At 44.3% G+C, this 15079-nt stretch overlaps 1 pseudogene; it reads right to left on the bottom strand.

The window, feature by feature from the left end:
* The window catches only part of LOC116979289, a 117312-nt pseudogene that overhangs the window by 24202 nt on the left and 78031 nt on the right, over nt 1-15079 (bottom strand).

Below are 15079 nucleotides of genomic sequence, written 5' to 3'. Positions count from 1 at the left end.
CCCTCTCCATAATTATATTGAAACTAATGGTATTGTGATCACTGGACCCGAACTGTTCCCCAACGCATACCTCTGCCACCTGACCCATCTCATTTCCTAACAGGAGGTCCAGTAACGCCCCTTCTCTAGTAGGTACTTCTATGTATTGTTGCAAAAAACTATCCTGCACACATTTTACAAACTCCAACCCATCCAGCCCATTTACAGAATGTGTTTCCCAGTCTATGTGTGGAAAATTGAAATCTCCCACAATCACTACCTTGTGCTTACTACTAATATCTGCAATCTCCTTACATATTTGCTCTTCCAATTCTCGCTCCCCATTTGGCGGTCTATAATACACCCCTATAAGTGTTGCTACCCCTTTCCCATTTCTCAGTTCCACCCAAATAGCCTCCCTAGACGAGCCCTCTAATCTATCCTGCCAAAGCACTGCTGTAATATCTTCCCTGATAAGCAATGCAACACCTCCACCTCTTGCCCCTCCAATTCTATCACACCTGAAGCAATGAAATCCTGGAATATTTAGTTTCCAATCACAGCCCTCCTGCAACCATGTTTCACTGATCGCCACAACATCATACTTCCAGGTGTCAATCCAGGCTCTAAGTTCATCCACTTTTCTTACAATGCTCCTAGCATTAAAATATACACATCTCAAGAATGATACATCTAGCTATCGTTATCCACCTTGGTATGATATTGGTAAAAAAAAAAGGGAAGAGGTCCCGCAGAGTGAACATAGGGAGTAAAGCGCCTGTCCCACTTAGGCAACTTTTTAGGTGAGTGCAAGAGACTCTGCGCTCGCCTCATGATCGCCACATCGTCGCCACATGTTCGCTGGTGGTCTCTGGTGAGGCTCCTTCATGGTCGCGAGGAGTTCCCGCATTCTGGAACATGTTGAAAACATTTCTGCAACCAAAAATTGGTCGCCATGGAGAAAATCGATACTTTTGTAGTCCTAGGTGCAGTGGTAGTGTGGTCGCCATGTCGTTGTAGGTAGTCGAGGTAGCTATAGGTAGTTTTAGTTAATCTCCTTTGCTGACTGGGCATTTTCATTGGCTCATTGGGGGAAAACAAACATAAGCACACGTTTGCAGAACCAAGGAAAACCGAACCGGTAATGTTAAATGCCCGCCGAACTTCACAGCTGTGTATCTTTGGCTTATTAAAAGTTGTCTGGCTTCTTAAAAGTGTCTCCACTCCTTCTTCCCCCTTCTCCCCCCCATTCGCCCCGCTTCTCCCCCCCCCCCCCCGCTCTTTTAAAGGACTTACCGTCCACTGTGCTAGCCGTCTTTAACCTTCCTGTTCATCACGGTGTGTGTCCGTATCACCTTGGCTTTGCACAGTGTGAATTTCAAACAGTGCTCCCCCGCTTTCCCTGGCCCCCGCCCAGGGCGGGCCTTAAACCAATTGGACTATTTTCCAAATTGGGCCACGCGCCCAAGGGTTAATACGTGTTAATTTTCCGTATTTCATATGGAAATACAAATTCGCTTTTTTAAATAAAGATGTAAAAAAAAACATTCACCATACGGATTTTTTTACAAAACAAACATAGATAACAACCGCTGCACGGCCATCAGACACATCGTGCTGTGTTAACTACTACTGTAGCACTTGTTAACAGCCAGTAGTTAACAAATAGTTATACAATGTGTCATCAATAGACAATAGATAATAGGTGCAGGAGTAGTCCATTCAATGTGATCATGGCTGATCATCCCCAATAAGTACACCATTCCTGCCTTCTCCCCATATCCCCTGACTCTGCTATTTTTAAGAGCCCTATCTAGCTCTCTCTTGAAAGCATCCAGACAACCTGCCTCCACCGTCCTCTGAGGCAGAGAATTCCACAGGCTCACAACTCTCTGTGAGAAAAAGTGTTTCCTCATCTCCGTTCTAAATGGCTTACTCCTTATTCTTAAACTGTGGCCCCTGGTTCTGGACTCCCCCAACATCGGGAACATGTTTCCTGCCTTTAGCATGTCCAAGCCCTTAACAATCTTATATGTTTCAATGAGATCTCCTCTCATCCTGAGTGTACAAGCCCAGCTGCTCCATTCTTTCAGCATATGACAGTCCCGCCATCCCGGAAATCAACGTTGTAAACCTACGCTGCACTTCCTCAATAGCAAGAATGTCCTTCCTCAAATTAGGGGACCAAAACTGCACACAATACCCCAGGTGTGGTCTCACTAGGTCTCTGTACAACTGCAGAAGGACCTCTTTGCTCCTATATTCGATTCCTCTTGTTATAAAGGCCAACATGCCATTCGCTTTCTTCACTGCCTGCTGTACCTGCATGCTTACTTTCATAGACTGATTTTCAAGGACCCCCTGATCCCATTGTACTTCCCCTTCTCCCAACTTGACGCCATTTTGATAGTAATCTGCCTTCCTGTTTTTGCTACCAAAGTGAATAACCTCACATTTATCCACATTAAACTTCATTTGCCATGCATCTGCCCACTCCCCCAACCTGTCCAAGTCACGCTGCATTCTCATTGCATCCTCCTCACAGATCACACTGCCACCCAGCTTTGTGTCATCTGCAAATTTGCTAATGTTACTTTGAATCCCTTCATCCAAATCATTGATGTATATTGTAAATAGCTGCGGTCCCAGCACCGAGCCTTGCGGTACCCCACTTGTCACTGTCTGCCATTCTGAAAGGGACCCATTAATCCCTACTCTTTGTTTCCTGTCTGCCAACCACTTCTCTATCCATGTCAGCACTCTACCCCCTATACCATGTACCCTAATTTTGCTGACTAGTCTCCTATGTGGGACCTTATCAAATGCTTTCTGAATGTCCAGGTACACTACATCTACTGGCTCTCCCTTGTCCATTTTCCTAGTTACATCTTCAATCCAATCCAATCCAACTTTATTTGTTAAGCACTTTAAAACAACCAATGTTGACCAAAGTGCTGTACAGAAGAATAAACAAGACATCATAAACAGACCACATAACAGCAAAGTGCTTTACATAAATTAAATAATAAGTTCCATTAGAAACCATAGAAAAAGGTTAAAAAAAAAGAATAAAATGGACACAACACATTTTAGAGTTCAACACAAACGTCCCCCCACAGCAGAATCAAAACTTTCCACTGTGGGGAAAGGCACCAGAAAGTTAAGTCCTCTTCCTCTGTGAGACACCCGAGGTCGGGGCCCATTTGTGGCCTTGCAGCCAGTCCGATGATTTTCAGAGCCCTCTTGCCGTGAAGATGGAACTTCGGCGTCGGGTGAAACATTCCTCAGCGGCTTGGAGAAGTCTGGAGCGGCTGCCTCCTCCCTGGGGACTGGGGCACTCGTAATCCTCAGGCCGCACCGGTTGTAGCTCCGACCCCGGCAAACTCGAACCCTGGCTCTGCGGCGCTCCAAATCCAGCGCCGCTCGCGGCTGGACGCCCGCAGCCCCAGCTCCGCGATGTTGGGATCGACAGCCACAGCGTTCCGGACCTTACCGCACGGCGACCCGGTAAGGCATCGCCCGCTCCCTGTTGGTATCCCAGCGCTGCACCACCGCCACCGAAGCTGTAGTCCCGGCCGGTCCCGACAGGAAACGCCGCTCCATTCTCGATGGTAGGCCACGAGGACGGGGTGAAGAAGCAGCTTCGAGGAATGCTGCCACTCCGACCAGGTAGGGGACTAAGAAATAAAGTTTCCCCCTTCCCCACCCCCACCCCCCCCCACATAGAAGACCTCCACTAACATTTTTTAACAGGACTTAAAATAAAATAAAATAAAAAAGGAGTAGAGACGGACTGCGGGCAGGCAGCCATACACAGACGGCGCCCACTCCCGCACATCCGCCGAATATCTTCAAGCATGATTTCCCCTTCGTAAATCCATGCTGACTCGGACCGATCCTGTTACTGCTATCCAAATGTGCGGCTATCTCATCTTTTATAATTGATTCCAGCACCTTCCCCACCAAATTTAGGGAACTAGGAGATAAACATAAAAGTAGGACCTCAAAGGTAATAATCTCTGGATTACTACCAGTGCCACGTGCTAGTGCGAGTAGAAATAGGAGGATATTGCAGATGAATATGTGGCTTGAAAAATGGTGCAAAAGGGAGGGATTCAAATTTCTAGGGCGTTGGAACCAGTTCTGGGGGAGGTGGGACCAGTACAAACAGGACGGTCTGCACCTGGGCTGGAATGGAACCAATGTCCTTGGGGGAGTGTTTGCTAGTGCTGTTGGGGAGGATTTAAACTAATGTGGCAGGGGGATGGGTGCATGAGCAGAGAGACAGGGGTGTAAAATGAGGATAGAAGCAATAGGTAGCAAGGTGAAAAGTAAAAGTGGCAGGCAGAGGAATCCAGGGCAAAATTCAAAAAAGGGCCACTTTTCAACATAATGGTATAAGGGGTAAGAGTTGTAAAAACAAGCCTGAAGGCTTTGTGTCTCAATGCAAGGAGCATTCGTAATAAGGTGGATGAGTTGAATGTGCAGATAGTTATTAATGAATATGATATAGTTGGGATCACGGAGACAAGGCTCCAGGGTGACCAAGGCTGGGAGCTGAACATCCAGGAATATTCCATATTCAGGAGGGATAGACAGAAAGGAAAAGGAGGTGGGGTAGCGTTGCTGGTTAGAGAGGAGATTAACGCAATAGAAAGGAAGGACATTAGCTTGGAGGATGTGGAATCGATATGGGTAGAGCTGCGAAACACTAAGGGGCAGAAAACGTTAGTGGGAGTTGTGTACAGGCCACCTAACAGTAGCAGTGGAGTTGGGGATGGCATCAAACAGGAAATTAGAAATGCATGCAACAAAGGTAAAACAGTTATAATGGGTGACTTCCAACTACATATAGATTGGGTGAATCAAATTGGCAAGGGGGCTGAGGAAGAGGATTTCTTGGAATGTATGTGGGATAGTTTTCTAAACCAACATGTAGAGGAACCAATGAGAGAGCAGACTATTCAAGACTGGGTATTGAGTAATGAGGAAGGGTTAGTTAGCAGTCTTGTTGTGCGTGGCCTCTTGGGCAAGAGTGACCATAATATGGTTGAGTTCTTCATTAGGATGGAGAGTGACATTGTTAATTCAGAAACAAGGGTTCTGAACTTAAAGAAAGGTAACTTTGAGGGTATGAGACGTGAATTGGCCAAGATAGACTGGCAATTGATTCTTAAAGGGTTGACGGTGGATATGCAATGGAAGGCATTTAAAGACTGCATGGATGAGCTACAACAATTGTTCATCCCAGTTTGGCAAAATAATAAATCAGGGAAGGTAGTGCATCCGTGGATAACAAGGGAAATCAAGGATAGTATCAAAACAAAAGATGAAGCATACAAATTAGCCAGAAAAAGCAGCCTACCAGAGGACTGGGAGAAATTCAGAGTCCAGCAGAGGAGGACAAAGGGCTTAATTAGGAAAGGGAAAATAGATTATGAAAAAAAACTGTCAGGGAACATAAAAACTGACTGCAAAGGTTTTAATAGATATGTGAAGAGAAAAAGATTAGTTAAAACAAATGTAGGTCCCTTGCAGTCAGAAACAGGTGAATTGATCATGGGGAACAAGGACGTGGCAGATCAATTGAATAACTACTTTGGTTCTGTCTTCACTAAGGAAGACATAAAACTGAGTGAAATCCAGGTTAGCCGGGAAGTGGTGTTAGGTAAATTGAATGGATTAAAGGGCGATAAATCCCCGGGGCCAGATAGGTTGCATCGCAGAGTATTTAAGGAAGTAGCCCCAGAAATAATGGATGCATTAGTGATAATTTTTTTTAAATCTTTAGATTCTGGAGTAGTGCCTGAGGATTGGAGGGTGGCTAATGTAACCACACTTTTTAAAAAGGGAGGGAGAGAAAACGGGGAATTACAGACCAGTAGGTCTAACATCGGTAGTGGGGAAAATGCTAGTCAGTTATCAAAGATGGGATAGCAGCACATTTGGAAAGTGGTGAAATCATTGGACAAAGACAGCCTGGATATATGAAAGGTAAATCATGTCTGACAAATCTTATAGAATTTTTCGAGGATGTAACTGTAGATAAGGGAGAACCAGTGGATGTGTTATATCTGGACTTTCAGAAGGCTTTCGACAAGGTCCCACATAAGATATTAGTATGCAAATTTAAAGCACACGTTATTGAGGGTTCAGTATTGATGTGGATAGAGAACTGGCTGGCACACAGGAAGCAAAGAGTAGGAGTAAACGGGTCCTTTTCAGAATGGCAGGCAGTGACTAGTGGGGTACCGCAAGGCTCAGTGCTGGGATCCCAGCTATTTACAATATATATTAATGATCTGGATGAAGGAATTGAATGCTACATCTCCAAGTTTGTGGATGACACGAAGCTAAGGGGCAGTGTTAGCTGTGAGGAGGGTGCTAGGAGGCTGCAAGATGACTTGGATAGATTGGGTGAGTGGGCAAATACATGGTAGATGCAGTATAATGTGGATACATGGGAGGTTATCCACTTTGGTGGCAAAAACAGGAAAGTAGACTGTTATCTGAATGGTGGCCGATTAGGAAAAGGGGTGATGCAACGAGACCTGGGTGTCATGGTACACCAGTCATTGAAAGTAGGCATTCAGGTGCAGCAGGCAGTGAAGGAAGCGAATGGTATGTTAGCATTCATAGCAAAAGGATTCGAGTATAAGAGCAGGGAGGTTCTACTGCAGTTGTACAAGGTCTTGGTGAGACCACACCTGGAGTATTGCGTACAGTTTTGGTCTCCTAATCTGAGGAAAGACATTCTTGCCATAGGGGGAGTACAGAGAAGGTTCACCAGACTGATTCCTGGGATGGCAGGACTTTCATATGAAGAAAGACTGGATAGACTCAGCTTGTACTCGCTAGAATTTAGAAGATTGAGGGGGGATCTTATAGAAACTTACAAAATTCTTAAGCGCTTGGACAGGCTAGATGCAGGAAGATTGTTCCCGATGTTGGGGAAGTCCAGAACAAGGGGTCACAGTTTAAGGATAAGGGGGAAGTCTTTTAGAACCGAGATAAGAAAAACATTTTTCACACAGTGAGTGGTGAATCTGTGGAATTCTCTGCCACAGAAGGTAGTTGAGGCCAGTTCATTGGCTATATTTAAGAGGGAGTTAGATGTGGCCCTTGTGGCTAAAGGGATCAGGGGGTATGGAGAGAAGGCAGATACAGGATACTGAGTTGGATGATCAGCCATGATCATATTGAATGGTGGTGCAGGCTCAAAGGGCCGAATGGCCTACTCCTGCACCTATTTTCTATGCTTCTATGTTTTCTCTCTCTCGCCTTTCTTAAAAAGTGGGATAACATTAGCTACCCTCCAATCCACAGGAACTGATCCTGAGTCTATAGAACATTGGAAAATTATCACCAATGTGTCCATGATTTCAAGAGCCACGTCTTTAAGCACCCTGAGACGCAGACCATCAGGCCCTGGGGATTTATCAGCCTTCAGTCCCATCAGTCTATCCAACACCATTTCCTGCCTAATGTGGATTTCCTTCAGTTCCTTCAGCTCTGATCCACATTCCTCAGTAAATGTAATTGTGTTTTGAACAAGTATTAATGAAGCAGCGTTCCTTTGAATACAATTCACGCGGCGTCATTAACACTTGTACAAACCAGAATTACATGTACTGAGGAATGTAGATCGATGCATTGATGATACATTGAGAATTTCTTAAAACTCACTATCATGATTGACGACTTCTTCTTTGTAAGCTTTTTGGTGTGCAGCAGGTTAGTCATTCAATTTAACTACCGACCCACGTTGTGTCTCTCTGTCTTTCGCTCTCTCTCTCTCGGGCCCTCTCTCTCTCCCGCTCCCCATCTCTAGCTCTCTCGGCATTCCCGGAATCATTGACGTTTTGTGGTGGACAAAAATGCTGGAGAAACTGAGCGTGTAAGGCAGCATCTATGGAGCGAAGGAAATATGCAACGTTTCGGGTCGGAACCCTTCTTCAGACCCGGCCCGAAACGTTGGCTATTTCCTTCGCTCCATAGATGCTGCCTCAAGCCCTGTCCCACTGTGCGAGTTCACCCAAGAGCTTTCCCGTGTTGAAAATCTCTGTGTAGCATCTCTGTCCCTATCTTCAAATTCCCACTTTGAAATAAAATACAATTTTCGACTTAAAAATTTCGCAGCAGGATCGCGATTAGTCGATTCCCATGCATTTTGAATCATCGTTCGATTTAGTCTAATTTTCACACCTGGTGATGTAGTTTAAAAAAAAATTACAGTACATTACAATAAATTATTTCAAGCATACCCAGTACTAAACACACGAACATTAAGGCGGTAACTGACGGTTATAAATGAATATAATTTCAAAGTGAAATAGGAGATTTCCATGGAAAGAATATTTAACCAGAATATAAGGTGAGGTCGCTGCAAAATGCTCATTTAAAACAATACGCCGTCAAATCAGGATTGTTTCTTAGCCCTCTGACAGGTGTTTCAATCTAACCTCGTAGCTCGCTGTTAATCGATTCATAGCTATTAATTTTCATTCCTGGTCCGTATCGAACTTCTCCAAATGTAAATGCTTCAAGTTACGCTTCCTGTGTGGTGGTAAGGGGGGGGGGGGGGGGATGCTGGGATAAAATACCATATATTTGCATTTATTTAGCGATCCTGCTGCTAAATTTTTAAGTCGAAAGTTGTATTTTATTTCAAAGTGGGAATTGGAAGATAGGGACAGAGATGCTGCACAGAGATTTTGATAGGAAAGAAATGTTACAGCAGCTGAGTAAAAGATTGGTCAAATGGTAGGTTCAATGAAGATTGGGCGAGGGGGATTGGGGGTGGGGGGAAATTATCTATAGCTTGGGACTTGCCTAAATGAGACAATAATAAATAAAGACAATAATACCTTTAATGCAATTATCACAACATTTGCTGGATATGGATCAATTGACTCTGTATGGTACATGCCCGTAAATTAGTAAAACAAATATACTGTTGTTTCTGGGATGAGGTGACTGATAACAAATAACCTACATTCTATATTTTGTCATAATGTGGATGAAACAATTGCATATTTTGTTATATTTATTGAGATAGAAAGATACAACTGAGTTTTTTGCAAGATATTACCTTGCGGCTCTAAGGTGGGAAGCGGCTGTAAAAGGACAGTGCTGCTGGGGGGAGGGAGTATCCTTTCAAAGCATGTGGGTAGTCTGTCCTGGGGTAAAGTTGTGGGGAGGAGCGTTGAGAAGGAGGGGGTCGGCCGGGGATCATCCAGCTCAAGAGTGGGTCAGCGGGCGATGGATAACAGGGCAGCGGGCGGTGGGACTTACTCCATATGTCAGTGCGAGTAACCTCAATTGACCCCTTGTTCACGCTGACACAGGAGTAAGCTCCACCGCCCGCTGTGATGATATCCATCACCCGCTGACCCGCTTCGCTCTATGACCTTTGCTCTATGCTCTTGAGATGGTCCCCTCACTGTTCAGACGGAGAGCACTGCCAGAGGGCGCTGAGATTGCAGTCGGCTCTGCTGTCCGGTGATGGCGGCCGCTCGTAGTCAGGCGAGCTACTTCCCTCCCCGGCCACAATGCGGTGGCTCCGCGCCCGGAGCGCCGTGGCAGCGGTGAGTGAGTGAGTTACTGGCATGAACCCGACCCCCTCCTTCTTAACGCTTCTGCCCTCCCCGCAACTTTACCCCTGGCTAGACTCCCCACATACTGAGAAAGGAACTCTCTCCCGAATTGGACCCTTGATAAGTTGAACTAGTATTGTCATTCAATAAGACAACTGATTCAACTTGACCCGGTGTGCTCCCGTTTTTCCCACCATCTTTCCTCCTGCCGCCACCCTCCACCCCCCACCCATTCAGTAATTCAGAAAGAAGGAGATTTGGAAGCCGTGGGAAAATTGAATTGTTACTTTATTTATTTTTATTTTTACGGAGAGAACAATCTGCGCATGCGCGGTTTAAGATTTTTTTTTAAAGCCGACTGACTGTCATATTACTCACGACACGTGACTCATTTATAATTATTTATTTATATTTCTATGGAAAAAAATTCCCAATTGGGCCCCGCACCTCCCAAGGCTGGCCCTGCCCCTGCCTTTGTGATGTGTGTGTGTGTTCTGCTCTGACGGTCGCCGTTCCAGCTCACGGTTTTTCAGGCGAGTGCCGCAAGCTTGAAAGTCGCAGGCAGTCCACTGAAAAGTCGCCCTTTAGGCAGTAGGTTAAAAAGCAGGAACATAGGGCTGTTTTCACTGCATTGCTCCATCATACGCTAGGGAGGGTAGGAATGGAAGGATAGGGAACATAAATGTGTGGCTGAGGAGATGGTGCAGGAGGGATTCAGGTCCTTGAACCTTTGCGATCTCCTCTGGGGCAGAGGGGACCTGCACATGTGATGGACATGTTGCAACTGAAAGGGAGGGGGGCTGGAGGGGCAATATCCTATTGGAGGTGTTTGATACAACTACCCAAGATGGTTTAAGCTCGTCTGATATTCAAGTGGAAGAGGAAAAGGTTGAGGCAAATATGGAAATCAAAGCAAGCAAGTCCAGTCGGCAAGTCAGGCAGGAGGTGAGGGAGTAAGAAAGGCCCAATGGGCTAAATTGAATTTAGAGTCATAGAGTCACACAGCATGGAAACAAGCCCTTCGAACCAACTTCCCCATGCCGTCGAAGATGCCCTATCATTAGTTCCACCTCACTGTGTTTGGCCCATATCCTTCTAAGCCTTTCAAGTCCAAATGTTTTTTAAATGTTGTTATAGTACCTACCTCAACTACTTCCTCTGGCAGTTTGTTCCATATACCCACCACCGTCTGTGTGAAAAGGTTGACCCTCAGATTCCTATTAAATCTTTTCCCTTTTACCTAAATCTCCATCATCCAGTTCTTGTTCCCCTACTCTGGGTAAAGCCCTGTGCATCATTTCCCTCATGATCTTACCCACCTCTATAATCAACCCTCATCTTCCTGCACCAAGGAATAAAGTCCTAGCGTGCCATCTCCCTGCAACTCAAGCCATCGTTCTGGTAACATCCTTGTAAATCTTCTCTGCAGTTTTTCCAGCAATGCAAGAAGCCTATTAGGTAAGGCAGATGAGCTCAGAACATGGACAGACACATGGGATTGTGACATTATGGTGAAGAAAGCATACAACACGCTTGACTTCATTGAATACAAGAGTTGAGACATCATGCCACAGTTGCAATAACATTGGTGCGACCGCTCCTGGATTATTGTGTGTAGGTGATTATTGTATTGTTCAGGTGACCCGGACCTGCTCCACCCCATCCCTAAAGAAACACAAGTTATGCACATCACCAATACTTCAGGCATCTTTTCAGGATTAGGATATGGTTCTGTGAAACAAGCAAATTTTATTCCTGTTTTCCAATTGATAAAAGGTATGAAAGGACCATACCATAGTACTAGTACTAAATTGCACCTGACATTCAGCCTGGGTGTTTCTTTTCTGCGACTTGCTGTGTTCTCTTTCTTTTACATTAAACATCACAAAAACCTAATTACATGCACAAATTTAAAAATAACCGTTAGTATGTTTTTTAAAAACATATACTTTCAATTTTGCAATTACAGTTCTACATTCGAGTAAGTTTTGCTCAGGGTTTAATAGTTTTTAATGGGCTTAAAAGAATATGTATTACTGCCCTCGTTACTCTCTCTCTCCTGACAAAACGGAGAGCTCAGTCCAATGAACAAAATGGGTTGATCACTGTGTTTTCTTTACTGAAATCTGTGGTCAATTTTGTATGAAGCTTTACTATCCACACTGTTGGTAAAATGTAAACAAAAACTTACCGTAGAGAATAGTAATCATTGAAACTGGCATGACTAAAATTCCAACCAGCATATCAGCAACAGCCAGTGACATTAGGAAGTAGTTTGTTGCATTCTGCAGCTTTTTCTCCAGGGAAACTGCCATGATCACCAATATGTTGCCGCCGACAGTCAGCATAATGATTACGAGAATCAGCAAGGCTGGCCAGTTTTTTGAGATGGCAGTTTGTGAGATGTCCCCTGGGACTGAGGCATTAAGTACTTCTCCAGTGACCAAGCTCTGGTTGAGGATATGAGAACTATTGATGTATCTGGCCATCAGAACAATGTGCTGAGAAAAATCCAGAGACACAAAACTGTGGCAGTGACTGTAAATTTTGAAGTACTTATCTTAAATAACATTTAAAATAATTTGTTCATTACTATTGTGGAAGATTTCTTTTAAAATGAAGACGACTTCTATGAATTCAGGCACACAGGAAGATAATCCATCCATTATCTGTGAGCATTCAGTTGAATAGTCAAGTCCTTTAGGCCATCAAATATTTTCTTGTCACACTAGCAGGTGTGTAAGGTTCTCAACTTGGCTATCTGGTCAAAACGTATGTTTATCTTCCTTCATTCTTCTTGCAAGAGCAGCCAGGCCATCATCACAAATGTCAGCAAACTCCTCAAATAGTTAATGTTGGGATATCGTAGTCTCATTTTAAAAAAATGTTTTGCTTTCTTCTGTCTCTTTTCTACTGTTCCTTTCTTTTAACCAGATGCTGAGATGTCTCTTTGGGTTTCTCCAGGCTATTTTTTTTTGTACAATCAACTCATTAAGATCTAATCAAGACGTGCTTTCCCTGGAGTTGAATTATTTCAGCTCTGAAAATAATTATAATTGAAATGATATTACAATGTTATTCTCATTCAACACACATAAATATTCATTTCATCCTTCCTCTTTCAACTTTAATGAATAGTGCCTCATTTCCTGGGAATATGATATAAATATATCTCCTGCCTTCATAAGTACCAACCTCACTCATTTATTTTAGCCTCTGTTGCGGTCCTGAAAAAGCAGACCAACTCATTGATTTATTACAATCTCTGCCAAATTTATTATCAAACATAGGCAAGCAATTTATTAGAACTGGTTCATTTGTTATCTTTATTATCCTTGCAGTTATCTTTTCCTCTTGTTCATTAGCTATTGCTGCATCCATCATCACCCCACACAGAACAAGGAGCGTTAACTCAGTATGTTCCAAATTCCTTCTGCAGGACCATTCCCTCTGCAACTCCCTAGTTAACTCATTCCTTCACACCCAAACCACCCCCTCGCCAGGTACCTTCCGCTGCAACCACAGGAGATGCAACATATGTCCCTATACCTCCTCCCTCGACTCTGTCCAGGGACCCTGACAGTCCTTTCAGGTTAGGCAGATGTTCACTTGCACCTCCTCCAATCTCATCCACTGTATCTGTTGTCCAAGGTGTGGACTCTTATACATCGGCGAGACCAAACGTAGACTGGGCGATAGATCCGCTGAACACCTTCACTCAGCCCACCTGGACCTATCTGATCTCCCAGTTGCCAAACACTTTAATTCCCCTTCCCATTCCAACACTGATATTTCTGTCTTGGGTTTTCTCCATTGTCAGAGTGAAGCCAAATGCAAATTGGAGGAACAGCACCTCATACTTCGCTTGGGAAGCTTACAACCCAGCGGTATAAATATAGATTTCTCTAATTTCAAGTAACCCTTGCACCCCATCTCTCTCCATCCCTCCCCCACCTCAGTTGTTATGCTAGTTTTAATGTTGCCCGCTCTGTTACTCCAGCTTTTTGTGTCTATTTTCGGTTTTAACCAGCATCTGCAGTTCCTTCCCACACATGCTCCAAATTACTTCAGATAATATGCTTTAATTGGGTACAAAGCTCACGGTGTATTCATTTTTAGCAATTCTATATTGTTAATTGAGACTCCTACTCCCAATTTCGCTCAGACTGAAAGGTCTGAATGACAATAAAGGAAATTCAATTCAATTCAATTCAATCAGTCTGAAGAAGAGTCCCAACCGAAAGCATCAGCTATCCATGTTCTCCAGAGATGCTGCCTGACACGCTGAGTTACTCCAGTACTTTGTGTCTTTTTTGAAAACCAGCATCTGCAGTTCCTTGTTTCTACATGAGATTCCAACAAGAAGAATAACATCATAAACATAATTCTGCACCCATTTGCTTTCTGCAATTGAAAATGTATTCAATATGTTATTGCTACTGCTTGGATTACCAGTGAATATAAAGTTACATGGTTGTAGATCTGCATTGAACTACATGAAAATATACATAGTCAAGATCAGCTTGATTACATTGCATGGTGAGCAGTTTTTAGTTGTAATTAATTTATCAGTCAAGTATGTAAACATACAAGGAATTTGATTTGCCAACAGTCATGCAATAAAACCCACAAGATACATAACCACGTAAAAATTAAACATAGACCTAAATAGCCACCACAATGGCGTGTGAGAACGCAGGGTGCACAGCATAAGCGGAAACCCACAGCCATCAGCTCAATGTCCGGGCCACACACACATGCTCCTTCACCGTGATGTGACCAGAGTTGTGCCGACCGCTGTCACTCTCTCTGCAGTCCCTGTCCGTCCGAACAGTCAGAAAGCCGTCCACACTTGCACCAGACTGCGGGATGTCCTCATGGAGCCATATCCCCGCAAAACACCGAGATCACTGCACTCACGGTCCTCCCTCCGAGTCCTCACCAGTGCAGGCAGCACGTCCATCTTGTTTTTTCGGCGACCTCACATCCCCCACTATGATGGAAGGCAAATAACTTATACCTTCTTCCCTCCTTTTCTCCCGCGGTCGGGGCAATCGAAACTTCTGCAGTCGGGGCGATCGAAGGTCCGGCAGTCGGCGATCGAACTTCCGCAACGGGGCGATCGAAGCTCCCACGATTGGGGTGGTCGAAGCTCCTGCAGTTGGAGCTCCCGCAGTCGATCCCTAACAAAGGTACCGCCAACTTCACGATGTTAAGGCCACAGTGCAGACGTAGATACGATAAAAAAGTCGCATCTCCATTGAGGAAAGAGGGAATAAAATGTTCCCCACATAATACAAAATTAAAGGTACACTAAAAACATACAAGTAAACACAGAAAAAACAGCAAAAGAAGAAAAAGACCAGCCAGGCCATTGGTGCGGCTGCCATGTACTTGGTGTCATACAATTTATTTTAGTTTAGGGATGCAGCACGGAAACAGGCCCTGAGTCCGTGCCGACCAGCAATCCCCACACACCAACAATATCCTACACATAGTAGGGA

This window comes from Amblyraja radiata, chromosome 12 (genome assembly GCF_010909765.2).
Source record: "Amblyraja radiata isolate CabotCenter1 chromosome 12, sAmbRad1.1.pri, whole genome shotgun sequence".
Taxonomy (NCBI): domain Eukaryota; kingdom Metazoa; phylum Chordata; class Chondrichthyes; order Rajiformes; family Rajidae; genus Amblyraja; species Amblyraja radiata.
This window is presented reverse-complemented; position numbering and strand designations above follow the sequence as displayed.